Source organism: Diabrotica undecimpunctata, chromosome 10 (genome assembly GCF_040954645.1).
Source record: "Diabrotica undecimpunctata isolate CICGRU chromosome 10, icDiaUnde3, whole genome shotgun sequence".
Classification (NCBI taxonomy): Eukaryota; Metazoa; Arthropoda; class Insecta; order Coleoptera; family Chrysomelidae; genus Diabrotica; species Diabrotica undecimpunctata.
In genome coordinates, this window is record NC_092812.1 from 36,618,783 (window position 1) to 36,634,240 (window position 15,458).

The window sequence follows — 15,458 nt, forward strand, 5'->3', positions numbered from 1 at the left end:
TTCCACCAAAAAACCCCGTTCGTTTGAGATTGAGACACGTGGCAAGGATGATAGCTTTTCCCTTACAAAGATCGTTGTAATGTTCTGTTAAACTGTCTAAAACTCTTTAATGTTTTTGACAAATATCTGTGAAAGATAGAAAAATGACAAAAAGGACATAAAGCTTAAATAATTGAACGTGGATATGAAGAATAATGCAGTTGCACAATCGAAAACTTGAAGGGTTCTCGATAGAAAAGAATAGATAGGTAGGTACGTCAACCCAAGAAAAAATTATGGTAGGTACAGTGTATTCCGAGTTTATCTACTGTAGTCTGGCAATTGCTTCTTGCTGATGTCAGTGTGACCGATTAAACTTGTCTGGTAAAGAAAATGGATGTACAAAGAGAAGAAATGGTTCTTAAAAATTTCAGTTTATGCCCGCCACTGTCTTCTATGCCATAAACACAAAATTTACTAATTTGTAGTAACTTAAAACATTCAATAACTTCGGTGTACATAACTTTTTTAATAAACTTGTAATATATAAGTCGTAATTACTATTTAAATGGGAATAAGCCACAATTAAAGGTTAAAGTACGTTTATTAACGTTTCAATTTCCACTTCGGAAATTGAAACGTCAATATTCTGTTCTCAAAATACCAAAATAAGTCGTACATGGATATTTTTGACATTTTTGGACTGGACTAAAGATTTCTTTGTATCCTAAAATTTTAAACAGCTTGGTATGCGCTCGGGACATTGATTGATTTTATTCAAATTTCCCGAATATTTCTCCTTCAACTAACGATACTATCTACTCCACAGATCGGTTTCCATCGTAATTTTCTTTATGTCCGTAATTATGCAGATTTCAATTACAGTCTTTACTCGTATACCGTTTCGTAATTATTAAATTAGTATACAGGAATAGATAGCTAATGGATAAAACATGGCACCGTGGCTGTGCGTTCCGAACTATTCCGACGATACCCGATACGTAACTGGATTATTAAGATCGAATGAACCCTATTGCAACGAGATATAAGGACACTGCTGCTTCTTTCGTTGTAGAGCTGGCAGAAACGGTTCCAATAAAGGAACTTTATTTATAATTAATTAAATAAATATATACATTTATTTATAAATATATTCTAAGAGAAAAAATACAAAAAATAACAGCTTGTATACTAGGGATAAAAAAGTTACTGATGATATGGATATTTAAACAAAAATTAGAGCACTTTGGACATGTGAATGTCCATAAAAATAGAGAAATATGGTTTAATTCAGTGGGTTATTAAAGGAAAAAGGTCCGAAAAGGCCGTGTATTTCCTTGCTCCATAACAGGGATAAAAGCAAAGACAATGGGGATATTGGGAAAAAATTGCGTTATTAGGAAAGAAGTATACTACAATGTTATTTGCTGCTCCTGTTACTATTCAATATGTATTCAGAGTACGTGATTAACCTAGCCCTGAGAGATATTAACGATAACATGTGTAGTGGAGTAAGGGCTGCTTGCATTCTCTCAGACTCTATCTGAGCAAACCTGCAAGCAGCACTAAATATAGTTGACGACTTGTGTAAACAAGAGAGACTGATAGTCAATGCTCAGAAAACACAAATCGTCAACTTCACCAAAAAAACAGCACAACTCCTACTGCATCGCTGGAAGTTCTGTTGAATCTACCACCACTTCATATCTTTATACAGGGCGAAGCCAGATCAGTGATGCACAGATTAGTCCATAGTCAGCGACATATAAGCCAGATGCATGGTACTGACAACAGAAAGCTAATCGAGGAGCTAAAAGCCGATATTGTGATGGGGAAACCTATCGATGCAACAGTTACGAGATATAGCTTTAACAATAAGGTCACAATAAAAGATACCAGGCAGGGAAGACTGGAATAAAGGTGTACCCATACAAGCTGCTGCTACCTGCTACACGGATGGCTCAAAAACATCGGAGGGTGTGGGAGCTGGCATAGTACGGACAAATCAAGGGATACATTTCCCGGTAAGTCTATCTAAGGATGTGACAGTTTTCCAGGCGGAAATAACTGCAATCCATCACTGCGTGGAAGAAATAGAAAGGCAAGAAAGAACGTTCTGTTCAGTTGCCATATGCACAGATAGTCAGGCAGCGCTTAAGGCACTCAATTCTCTAGAGGTTAATTCTAAGCTAGTATGGGATTGCGTGTGTGCCCTAAATAAACTAGGAGACCGTAGCAAGGTTACGGTAGCCTGGGTACCGGGGCACGAGGGTCATAAGGGCAATGAAAAAGCAGATGAAATGGCCAAACAAGGCTCATCAATGCCATTCATTGGACCGGAACCCTTCTGCGGCGTTGCAAAATCAGTAACAAGAACGGCTACAAGGAAGCAAGCAAGTGGGTAGCTCACAAATCTCTGGAATGGTGGAGGAATTCACCAGGACAAAGACAGGCGAAACAGTTCATTACAGAACATTTGCCAAAATTTACGGCAGACCTAATAAGCAACGACAGGAAAACAGTCAAAGCCATAGTAGGTCTTCTAACAGGGCACTGTAAGCTGAATAGGCTCTTAAAGCTGATGGGATTATCAGATGATGACCTGTGCAGATTCTGTCACCTCGAAGAAGAAACAGCAGAGCACATTTTATGTCAGTGTGACAGTCTGGCAAATGTGCGGTTCTTTGCATTAGGAGAAGAAAATCCACCGGCAAATAGCTACATGGAAGGTACAGTCTCGAAGCTACTAGACTTTATAAAAAGGGTCAGGCTAGAGAATGTTATCTAGGACTAGAGGACCACAATAGATCTGAAAAGGTCGCAGTGGAATAGGCCGAAAGGTCACCTCTCTTAATCTAATCTAATCTAGTAGTGGAGTAATTATGGAGTGGAATCATTGACTAACTTAGAAATCGATTAAAAAGATGTTCGAGATGTGGTGCACTAGAAACATAAGAGTTGCTGCAGTACACAGATTTACCGATTAAAAGTTCGAAAGAACTCGAAAAGTTGCATTTTTTACTGCCCAGGCATCGTTATGAGTATATTTTAAGGCAAGATAACAAGCCTAATTGTTTTTATTTTGAACTTAATTTAAGACTAAAGACTTTAGGACTTGATTTGTAAAATATCTAATTTTTTAAGTATTGATTATTTGACGTATAATATTATAAGACGTTTCCTTTTGATGATGATAGCAGTATTTCCTGGAGGAACTTTAATATTGCAACTCTTCATGCAATTATAACTTCTGATCTACTTAAAATAAAAACCTGGTACGACTCTAATTTACTCTCTTTTAACGTGGATAAAAAGAGCTCTTCAACCGTTGCTTCTTAACAGCCAGATCAGTATCGTTGATTCTGTAAAATTTCTTGCACAGCAACCTTAAATGGTCCCTTCGTATCAATTTGTTAAGTAAGAAACTAGCCTCAGCCTGCTATGCAATAAGATCTGTTTCGAAGAAAATCAATTTAGCATCTTCCAAAATAACATATTTTTCTTTGTTCGAGTCTCATCTTTGATATGACCTTCCTTTTTGGGGTTCTAGTACAGCTGCCCAATGTGATGTTATTTTTACATTACAAAAAAAATACGGTACCTTTTTGGCCTCAGTTAAATAACACATCGTAGAAGCTACTTCAAAAATCACGGGATTTTAACTCTTCCAGCAGCGATACAACAGATCCTTGTGGTAAACTTTTTGTTACGAAACGATGTTTAGATCGTTTGAAAACTTTTGAGAATGGTATCTGCAATTTCTTCTGGAACTTGTAAGTTTATTATCTTATTGCGTAATATAGACCGGTGGTTTAACATTTTACTACAGAAATAGGGCAGCGATAAATAAAGTCACGTTCATGTCCAACATTCGTAACAGATAGGTAATTGGTAACTAAAAGATGAAAAAGAATAATAGAAGAGGGTGATTTTCTCTAAAATGTAACATTTTATCTATTTTTAGCAAATTCCATCCTTATATTGTTAAGGTCATTGCACCTAAGTTATTTTATTACATTGTAAGAAAGTTTGAAATCATCGAAGTCAAAACATCCATATATTTCTCATCGGATGCTTCAAGATACGAAATAATACCTAAATCAGATCGGTAAATCCTGTGTAGCGTAAACAGGAAAAAGATTAGGATGAAGGACACGATTGAGTGCAATTGATGCACCGGAGCGTGCAGAAAGACACGTTCCAAAATCGCGTCCCGCAATAACGGTCTCCCTCTGCACTGCAATTCCTTAGGAACTATCAGCGCAGGCAGGTTGGTTTCGTTTCAGTTGGTCGGACAGGAGGTGTGTAGTGTGTGTGTCTCGTCGGGTGTGGAGGGAGAATGGATATTTTTGTTTACTTAGACATTTGGTTAAATAACTTTTCAATACCCTTATAATACCATAAAGTGCACTTGTGTCGTTAATAAAGACAATTTCACTGCCTATTTATTCACCGTAATACTAATTGTCATAGAGATAATTCCGAATCCTCAACTGTGGTATTTAATTTTGTTTGAAACGATCATATCTTTGGTAAGTACTGTTTTTGTTATAACTCTTTAGCGATTTTAACACGTCGGTCGTTTGTGTTTATTATTAGCATTGTTTTTATTATCGTAGAGCACCGGATGTTTTGTTAAGGATAACATTCGCCATATTCTCTGTGACATATCTCACGTCATCCCCAGTTCTTCCGCTATATTATGACGTCACTTGATGGAAGCTTTGTGTTGATATTGAGTAATTGTAATTGCTATCTATAAACACCATTTGTTGCATCTACAAAATTCTTGTCTATAATCTTTTATCGTAGTCTATTTGTTGTCTCATTGCCAGAATCCCTATTCCTAGTTATCAAAAGCCATAGCTGCACGGCATATTATAAAAATAACAAGCAGTATATAGTGCCGTTAGGCCTACGCTCCTAGAAAACGCGTTGCATATAAGAATGTGAATAGTTTCTTGGAGAAATACCTTCGTTTATATTGAGATACACTTTGGACGACAATAAAACTCCCACATTTATGGTTTAAAATTTTTATTACACATAAGTTTTTCTAAATAAGGAAATGGAGAGACAGCGTCCACTTATCTCATATTTTTAAACAAAATTTACATTTATACATACTCAAGTTCATGCATTAATAGGCTATAATAGTGCAGCTTGGCTCTGAACAGTGAATCAATGATTTTGTAAACCATTATATATATATATATATATATATATATATATATATATATATATATATATATATATATATATATATATATATATATATATATATATATATATATATATATATATATATATATTATAGTCTTTGGTTGGTTGGCGTTTGGTTTTTGGAGTAATTGTAAAACATTTGTATTGAGAATAAGCCACAATTTTACGTGTGTATTGTGACTTTTCGATGTCCGCTTCATTACTTAATGTTTTGTATTGTGAGAACGATTTCCGAATCAAGATCAAGTTTACAGAAAAACTACAAGACCTATTTTGTTCAGAATCGTTAAAAAAAAATTACTGGATCGAAAAAATTGATTGTTAGAATTTGTTTAAAAAAATTTGAACAACTTTTCGCTTAAATCAGTTCAATTTAACATTTTTAAATCATTTACATACCATATATGAGAGTAACAGCCAGTTTATCACTGTTTTCTTATTCTTCAAATATTTGTCTAGTATTTTTATCGCAAAAGTTCTGATAATTTTTTATAATAGTTTATTTCGGCACTTTTCAGTCAGTTTATTATTAATTACGAATTAAAAAATAAACATAGTTAATTGTACGTCTAAGAAATAGCCACTTATCAGTGATACTTTACACTCTCTTAATATTAACTACAATTTAGATTTTCGATGATTGCGATTTCGTTAATTTTATATAGCACAAAGTTATTGTCGCCAAGACACCTGCGTCCTTCTGTACATTATGTAAATTGTTGGCTTTAGTGCGAATGTTATAAATTGCGAAATTATTTAAAAGGGAAGATAATACATCCATATAATAAAGTGATAAAGTGCCTCGTAGAGTAATTTATTCATATGTATGCCCAAAGTCCTAAGTTTAAATGTCAAACACCTATCGGACACGTGAATTGTCTAGAATATGATGTCATCCCTTATAATAACTATACATTTTTGTGTAAAAAGTAGCATTTGTTGTGCAAATACGTGAGAGGAGTTAGGCAGGGATGTATTATGTCCCCGTTGCTATTCATTGTATACAGTTAATCTATTTTTGAAGAAGCATTACTATCTGAAAGTGAAGGAATAATAATTAACGGAAGAGTCATTATGGAGTGAGAGTTACAATATCTAAGATGGATAATACAGGGAAATAGAAGAAAAGGAAAGAGGGTGGGAAGAAGAAGAGTGTCATTGGTGAAGAATTTAAGAAGCAGGTTTAAATCCAGTTCAATTGAAGTCTTGAGAACAGCGGTAGATAGAGCAAAAATAGTGCTAATGATCTCCAACCTCCGATTGGGAGACGACACTTAAGAACAAATATTTAACTGAGTTTTCCAAATCCTCTCCATGACAGTCTTGCCTTTCTAGTGATTTCCGCTATTATGGAGACATCTATTAAATAGCTATAGCTGATTAAAAGAGTAGATGTGAAAGGTAGAGGATGATTAAAATTATTGCATTATTTGAGATAAGGAAATTTCAAATAATTATGAAGTTCTTCATCCCTGGTTTATGGCATTACATTAAGGACAATCAGCTGTGTCATAAAAACTGCTATCCATAATTTTCAAACGCAGTATAAACCTATTAAGTATGTACTATCTTATATTACTTGTAGCATATGATCTTAAATTTGCTCCAAACATTTTGGTACCTTTGTTTTTGTAAAATTTCCTGGACTATACAGTATTTTCAAGCATCTTCTCATCATAGGAACACAGTAAATCATCTTATTAGGTGCATATAAAAATATACAACAATATTTACATAGATAAGCTTAATGCAAGCTGATGATAAATAAAGCAAATAACAGCCTTGAAACACTATGTAAATTAACTTTAGTATCTATGTCATTGAAATATATATATATATATATATATATATATATATATATATATATAAACTTTTTTATTTCCTGGGTTTGTCGGTCTGATGTAAATAAAACTATTTAAATTTTGCTTAAACGTTTCGGCAAATTTGCCATTTTCAATAAGCACTTTATTAAACTTTAAACATTACATTTTACATTTAAATTTCATGTTTACACTTTTTAAAAAGTTTAAAATGGATTAAAAATTGGTATCTGACATTGACAGATGACATCTACCAGATATCTTATCATACCGTCAGAATTGTAGATACTGGTCAAAAGAAAACCCCAACTGGATGCGGAAACATCATACACAATACCCGCAAAAGGTAAACGTATGGGTATGGCATTGTAAGAAATAAAATCATTGGACCCTACTTTTTCGAAGGTAATTTAAACGGGCTAGCATACCTTCGGTTTTTAAGAGGGTATCTCGTACCTACTTTAGTTAATTTATTCCCCAGTAGAATTATTCCTGGAGGTTTTTATGAAAGTTTATGATTACAACAGGATGGTGCACCTCCGCAGTATGCTGTAGATGTTCGAAAGTACCTAAAAGAAATTTGGTGGATTGGAAGACGTGGACATATTGAATCGCCAGCGAGGTCGCCAGACCGCAATCCTTTGGATTATTTTATGTGGGGTCATTTAAAGAATGTTGTTTATAAAACGAAACCTGCAAATATTGAAGACTTAAAAACAATAATTAGTAAAGAAATGATCATTTCTCAAGAAACCATAAACAAGGTTCTACAAGAATTTATACAACGTTTGGGTTACTGTCAAATACAACAAGGGCTACAATTCAAACATTTAAGATATAAGCCATGTATTAATTACTTGATTACGTTCAAGTTATTTATTATAATTTATTTAAAATTTATTAATATTGGGAATCAATAAAAATTTATTTTCTAAGCGCATATCTTTCAAATTATATCCGTTAGACCCCCAGTATTATACTTTTTTGGAATCCGCTCATTTTATCGATCTAAAAATGTGCTAAAATACAGGGTGTTACATTTAAAGAGGGCCTATGACGTCATCACCTTCATGTGTATCACCTTGTATAATGAAATTTTATTTTAAAATGTAGAACATTAAACTTAAAAATCGGCGTGTTTTAAATTTTTTTAAAAAGGCTTTTCATTTAGGAAATACCGAATTTATTCCATACTTTAAGGACACACTGTATAGTGAAATCTAAAGCTGAACTCAGACAAATATTTTCAAGTTTTACTGTACAAAAGTGCACAAAATAGAATAGTTTCATGAAAACCACTATGCGTTACCTTGATTTTATTTTTAGATCTTGCTTGCGATCATGTGGTGGATGCACTTCAGATATTGTGCTAATTGAGCTCAAATTAGTTGTATTTAGGTTACCTCATTTTTCGTTACGTCAATACTTTATTTTCTCTGCGATCGATATGCGTTTACATGCCTAGGGCGAGTAACTTCACGCTCATTTACCGGAGAACACGGAAGTTCTGTTAGTTTATATATGAAGGACACATATTTTTAAATAACCCCTATTTGCTTTTAAATATGGTCCCGTTTTGTGCATACGAGGTCAATATGTGTTACCTTTTTTATACTGAATTAAAAGGTATTAAATCTAGAATCGTAGTACTCAGAAAAATCCAAAAGGGGAAAAAATACAGTAGGAAATGTTTAGGATAAAAAATGGGAGATCTACTATAAGAAACTCTTTAAGGAACAAAGTTACAGGAAAAGAAGACTCACAAAGACAAAAAAACAATCCTCAGACACCAAGATTTATACTTGATTATTAGAAAAAAATTGGAAATCAAAGATAGATCAATTAGGAGAATCAATGAGTCAGTACTTTAATCAATATTTTCAAAACTAAAACTGAAAAATACTCTACAAATTATGTATTGTCTAGCTAACATGTTGTGAAACATATCTAAGATAGAATTTTTCATCTTCCGGCGCCAGAATTTTATATTTTATAATTTATAAAACATCGCAATAAAGAATCTCGATTAAAAATATAGCGGCTCTTGATTATTATTGGCAATACATTTAAATATATTTGAATAAATTTTGAATACTTTTAATATTAGTAGGTATCTTTATATCGCCGAAACTAACCTAACCTAAACCAAAGTGAGTATGCATCACTGAGTCCGAAGAATGTAGTAACGGTAAAGAATAATGACTTATATTTCCGTCAAAGTTGAATATTTTGTAGGCAAATGTACCAGTTGAACTATGTATTTTGTAGGCAGGTACGAAAACTTATAGACTACAAGCCCATGGGACATTTTTAAGGGGTCATTTGCCCCAGCATAAATCATATATAAATCAATACTACAATATGTAATAACAACTTTAGAAACTATGCGGTCTTTCAAACAATACATTGTCGAAGATTTTATACGCAGATGCTAACAGAGTAATGCCTCTATAGTTCTTACTCTACAGTTAATCACAGTTTTTGTGCAATTTTTTAGCCACTCTTCTGGTACCAATTCATTCTGCCATATAAGTACTATTAGTTTATGGATTGCTGCAAAAGTTGATCACCACTTTTTTTATACATTTCCGAACAGATTTCATCGATTCCTGGGCCTTTATTGTCTTTCAGTTTTAGGATGGCATTTGACACTTCTCTTGTTGGATCTTCACTGTGTAGTTGACGTAGTAGATTTTGTTGATTTTCTATGTTGTAACTTCCTTCGATATCGTTTATATTTAGATGTTCGCTGAAATGTTGTGAAATCTGTTAAGAACCGAGTTTTTATTATATAGAATAATTTCACCGTTAATGTCTTTACAAATTTTTAATCGTGGTTTAAATTCTCCACATTTAAGGATTTGTAGTATTTCCTCGTTTTATTTTTATCGAATAAACTTTGCATCTCATTGAGAGTGTTCTGTTCATATTCCCTCTTCTTACGTCGATGGATACGTTTTTCCTCTCTTCTAAGACGTCTATACTCTTCTTTTTTTCTCCGTGTACAACCTGCGTCGATGGTTTTTTGATATGCTGCGTTTTTTCTATTTGTGGACATTTCGCACTCATGATCAAACCAAGGATTTCTTTTTTCTGACTTGATTTTGCCCCATATTTCAACCGATTTCTGTAACACAATATCTCGTCTATTTACCCATACTTGGTTACTGTCTTCTTCTTATAAGTTTTCTGTCCTTATTTGATCTTCTATTTGCTGTCTGTATACATTTGCAATCTTGGGATCTTTTAGTTTATTAATGTCGATTTTTCTCTCCTTTTCAAGATTTCCTTTTTTAAATTGGATATTCGGATCTTTAAATCGTGCTTTAACTAAATAGTGATCAGCCCATTCACAATGAGAACAGCACGGGCAGTCAGTGTGTCTTTCAACAGGAGAGTATATGCTTTGCCGAGTCTGGAATCGGTCGGTCCACGCAAAACAAGTTGATGTAGCCTTTAATGAGACATGTAGTATGTATGAAACCTGCCCCACTCAGCATCCTGTAAAAGGCGGCAGGATTTTTATTTCCCAAAGAGCGCTGAGCAATTAGATTAGAGTGCGGATTCGAAATATGTCGTTTCCTTCGGATTAGATAGCTTCATCATTCTTACATTCGTCATATTGTTGCTTCTATTATCATATTAAGTTTCCAGAATTGTTTTTCCTCTGCTATGAATGTCTTATAATATTTTTATATCGGGTCCTTTAGTAGTTGATGAATAGATTCAAGTTTGTGTCTATGTGATTGAGGATTATTCTTTCTCCTTTTAATTAGCATTGTTATAGAGTGCTGTCAAGCAATAACAAATATATTATATATATTTCTATTTCTTCAAAGAAGTGGTTAAACAAATCAAATAAGTACTATAGAAATATCTGTATACAAATAACGTTAATATTTATGTAAAAAATACCTTTTCTTTTCATAAATATTGTAACTTTATAAATAATAACTGTCTATAAATGATCATTCTGGTGTATACTTAAGTAGGTACCTGTCAGTCATTCTATATATTAAAAATAGATTAGACAAATATCATGGGCACTTTTTATCAGTTTATTACGCAACGCAACTGAACCTGTTAAACAGAAAACGCTTGTTTAGTATAATATTTAACATAATGCTAAGGTATTTGGCTTTGAGTCAATTACGATATCAGTGAAAAGTGATTAGATTAGTAAAGATTTGTCATAAATATATATAATGTGAACGAAAAAATAATATTGATAGTAAAAATAACATTACGGACAATATGGCAGAACTCTAGAACTACGCAATTATTGATTGTCCCAAAAATGTGCTAAAAGGAACCACAACGTTAAAAGGGTTTTATATTCATATTCAACTGCAGAGTGCTATCATTTAAAGTGGTATTAGGGCAACTACGGTGCATTTGGGTGAATTCTATGCACTTTCGTACATATACATCTACAGATAAGGTGTTCAATATTAAATTCCCTTTCGAAATGTCACCTTCTAAAGTCTAAAATAATTTTGATTAGCAAAACGCGATTTTTTTTGCCCCATAAATTTTTTCCACGGACGTATAATGTATAAACATTGCTTCACAGAACAACTTCCAACCTTTGTAAAAGTGCTGAGATCCTGATGAAAACACACTTCCCCGGTTCTATCGCATCAACAGCACCAAACTGGACGGAAGAAACAATCATACCCCCACTGAACGACTGGCATCTCGCCAGAACAATGATTAATGTGGAAAAGGTAAGATGGGCCATATTGTGCTTAAGTCACCAGGGCCTGACGACATATATCCAGCCCTACTACGGTGGTGACTGGATATCCTTCTGCCGCACCTTGTGGGAATATTCAGAGCCTCCTTGACCCTGAGATATATTCTTAGGAAGTGGAGAGGGGTATGTATGGTCTTCATATCAAAACCAGGTAGCTTAACATCGTTTCTCTTGAAAACGATGGAAAGGCTATGCGAGAGGCATAAGGGATGAAGTTATGATTCATAACCCACTTCACCCAAATCAATATGCGTATACTTCGGGAAGATCTACCGATTCTGCTCTGCATCAAGTAGTGGGAAGAATTGAAAGATCGCTGGATAATAAAGAATGCACCCTAGGTATGTTCATAGACATTGAAGGAGCGTTTGATAAAACCACATTCATCACTTAACAGCTCATTGGAATTTTCTCCTCAAGGTGAGCGAATGGATATTTAGTATGCTCTCTTATAGGGCAATAAGCTTAAATGTAGAAGACTTGTCTGTTAAAGGCATGGTTACGAGGGGTGTCCACAGAGAAGCACTCCTCTTTAACATAACGCTAGACACCTTGGTTGACCAACTGCGCAGCAACGGGGTCTACACAATAGCCTATACAGACGATATTGCTGTCCTACAAAGCGTTAAGTTTGAGAACACAGTGATTACAAGTTGCTCTCAGACTAATAGAAATATGGTGCAAGGAACACTCACTATCTATAAATCCTAAGAAGACAGAGATGGTCCTCTTAACCAGAAAAAGAAGAATCGCGGGATTAATAAGCCCAAGGATTCTAAACTACAGTCGTAAACTTTTCGGACGAGGTGAAATACCTTGAGAGGAAGTTAACACGGAACTTCCACTTAGATGGTTGACCTAAAAGAGCATATGTTGCGTATGAGCGGAGTGATCGCCTGGATCTACACTGCTGTCATTTGGCCAATGCTATCTTACCGAGGTATTGTTTGGGTACAAAAAGTGCTACAGGCAGCAGCGATTAAAAAACTAAACCATATTCAGCGGGTGGCTTAAATAAATATAACAGATGCCATGAAAACAACAACAACTACGGCAAAAGAGTTAGCATCACCCTTCTGGACATTATATGCTGATCAGATCATTCTAATAATATTTTTATTATCCTGTTTTGCCTGCCTAATGATTGATTTTCGGATTAGGTTGAACAGTATCGGGGAAATAGCATTTTCTTGCTTAACTCCTTTTTTCGTTGAAACTTTCGCGATATTGGTTTTAAGCGTCATCGTCAACATTTTTCTTAAATTTGTTTCAACACCGAACTCCCTAATGTTTCCATCATTTTTGACCGTAAGGCACTTTTGAAGTCCATAAAAACCACCTTTTGTCCTGAAATACATAGAACTTTCAATAAAGAATACATCTACTCTTTCCAAAAAGCTATGAATGGCCTTTATTAAGCCCATACACAGATTTTTCGGGTATTGTAAATCTCCTGTAAAACGATTCAAAATCTACACTAACCAAAAATTTTCGGTGTGCCCATCACATCCTACCTGAAAGATAATTATTATCTCCCAAAAATAAATCGGGGATATTTTCAAGTGGATTAAACCGGAGGTACCTGCGAACTGCCTTTCTGTTAACAGGTACGGATTTAGTCAGTTCACCAGAAAAAATATCTTTCAAAAGTTTTTTTTTTAAGTCTGTTTAGCTATCAGACTAGCAGATCACTTTACGTATATCAGTTTGCGCAGTTTTTAGGCGAGCCTCTAATTTTGTAAGGTACCTATTCTCCACCGGAAAGGGTCTACAGTAAGTTCAATATAAGATACACAACTAATAATACTATTATGATGATGTGATGTTAACTTAAATTGGAATCTTATAAGAGCCCAACATTTTTTGTGATCATCGAATTTTACACCAAAATATGCAAGTCACTAATGTCTCTTGGATCGAAGATTAATTGTTATTATCACGAATATCACTCAAGAAAATTATAGTAATCTACAAACATATTCGTTAAAACACATGACAAATATTCCGTCACGTATGTGAATCTGTGGTTTAAAATAATAAACATCTAGTAAATCTTGTGCATTTTTTTTCTTCCCCTGTATACATTCTAACTATTAATTATTACTATATTTGCGTTGTAATATAGTAAACCTACATAACATCTTATGTCAAGTGCATAAACATCTGATGTAAACAACAATACATTGGTGAAGAGGTATTATACAAAATCCATAACCTGTTACCATATGTTCAGTTGAACGAACGGAAAACCTTGTTTATAATATGACACATCGCTGGCACGTATAACTAAATTTAGATTCTGCTTATATTCTTTATTTAGAGTTACGCATAAAGAAGAGTTTACAATGTTTCACGTATTGTTTAGTAGGTATTTTTGAAAATAATCTATCCTGCAGTTTTTTTATCTTATTCTTATAAAGATGTGGAAATATTACTATATCAAGATATTATTTTATATGGAATTAAACCTTAATTAGTTATAACGAAAATTACATTTAGATGTATTTTGTTAAAAATGTAGACAGTATTTACCAAATTTAAAGTTTTCGTTAAAAGGATTTTTGTAGTGGACAATAATGTGATAAAAATTTCAAAACGATTCATTGAATAGTTTTTAAAAATTCAATGTGTTTATGTATTATATAAATAAATTAAATACTTTTTTGTATTGACATGTTTTTTTTTATTCAAAAAGCTGGTATTTTTACGCTAATTTAACAAAAAAGAGTTGACCATTTGGAACGAAGTTGGTCCTTTTTTTTTTCAAAAATTCGACATAGCTTTGTTTATAAACATTAAGAAACGAACAAAAATCGTTTAATAATTTAACATTTCTAGTTTTATTACCTTCAATTGGAAAAGGATTCCTTTTAAAATAAACTGCAAATATTTAATCGCAAAGGGTTATTGTGCGATCCTCTGTGGGAATAATGTGAGGTGGGAAGTGTGAATTTAAAGCAGTGAAAAATGAAATTATATCTTTAAATTTAAGTAGGTTCTACTTCTTCTTCTTCTAATGGCGCTACAACCCTTTGTGCTTTGTGAGTCTTGGCCTGCTTAACAATGTTCTTCCATTCTGCCCTGTCGGATACTTTCCTTCGCCACTGCCTGATGTTTATGGTTTTAAGATCCCTCTCTACGTCGTCTATCCATCTTTTACGGTGCCTTCTTCGTTTCCTTGGGAAACGTAGGTTCTAGGAAAAAGTAGGTTCTTCTATTTAACATAAATGGATGTTTTTTTTAATTTCTATTAGCTTTTCATGTAAGATACAAGTATGCAATTAACTTTTTATTTAAATTGCAAATTAACTAATTAATTTGTTAACATTTTATCAAGATTTTTTTTGCAAAGTAACAGTTTTTTATATGAAAAGCAAAGGTAAGGATTATTTACATAATATATAATGTACACGAAATGTATAAACAATTATTTTTTTATTAAATAATCATTGAAAAACGTATTAAGTATGGAACATCTAGTATATTCATCATTATACTAGAATAAATGGTCATTTTAACTAATCTTTTACATAAGTAAGTATACATTTTATTAAAATTAAAAAATAAAGTAATTAAACTTAGGATAAACAAATTAAATTGTTTAAAAACTATTAAATTGTTTTGAAAGTTTTATCATATAGATTGTCCCTATAACTATTTATTTTTTTCACTTTAACTTT

The 15,458-nt window shown here is 33.3% G+C and overlaps 1 protein-coding gene across 3 annotated transcripts in view; it reads left to right on the forward strand.

The window, feature by feature from the left end:
* The window catches only part of Utx (Utx histone demethylase), a 122,008-nt gene that overhangs the window by 16,289 nt on the left and 90,261 nt on the right, over positions 1-15,458 (forward strand). The window contains exon 1 of one of the 3 annotated variants that reach the window (XM_072546683.1): positions 4,252-4,511. The exons of the other annotated variants lie outside the window; for them this stretch is intronic. The gene's annotated coding sequence lies outside the window, so the exon portion shown is untranslated. Of the gene's footprint in view, positions 1-4,251; positions 4,512-15,458 lie in introns of those variants that run through there. 3 annotated transcript variants of the gene reach the window in all.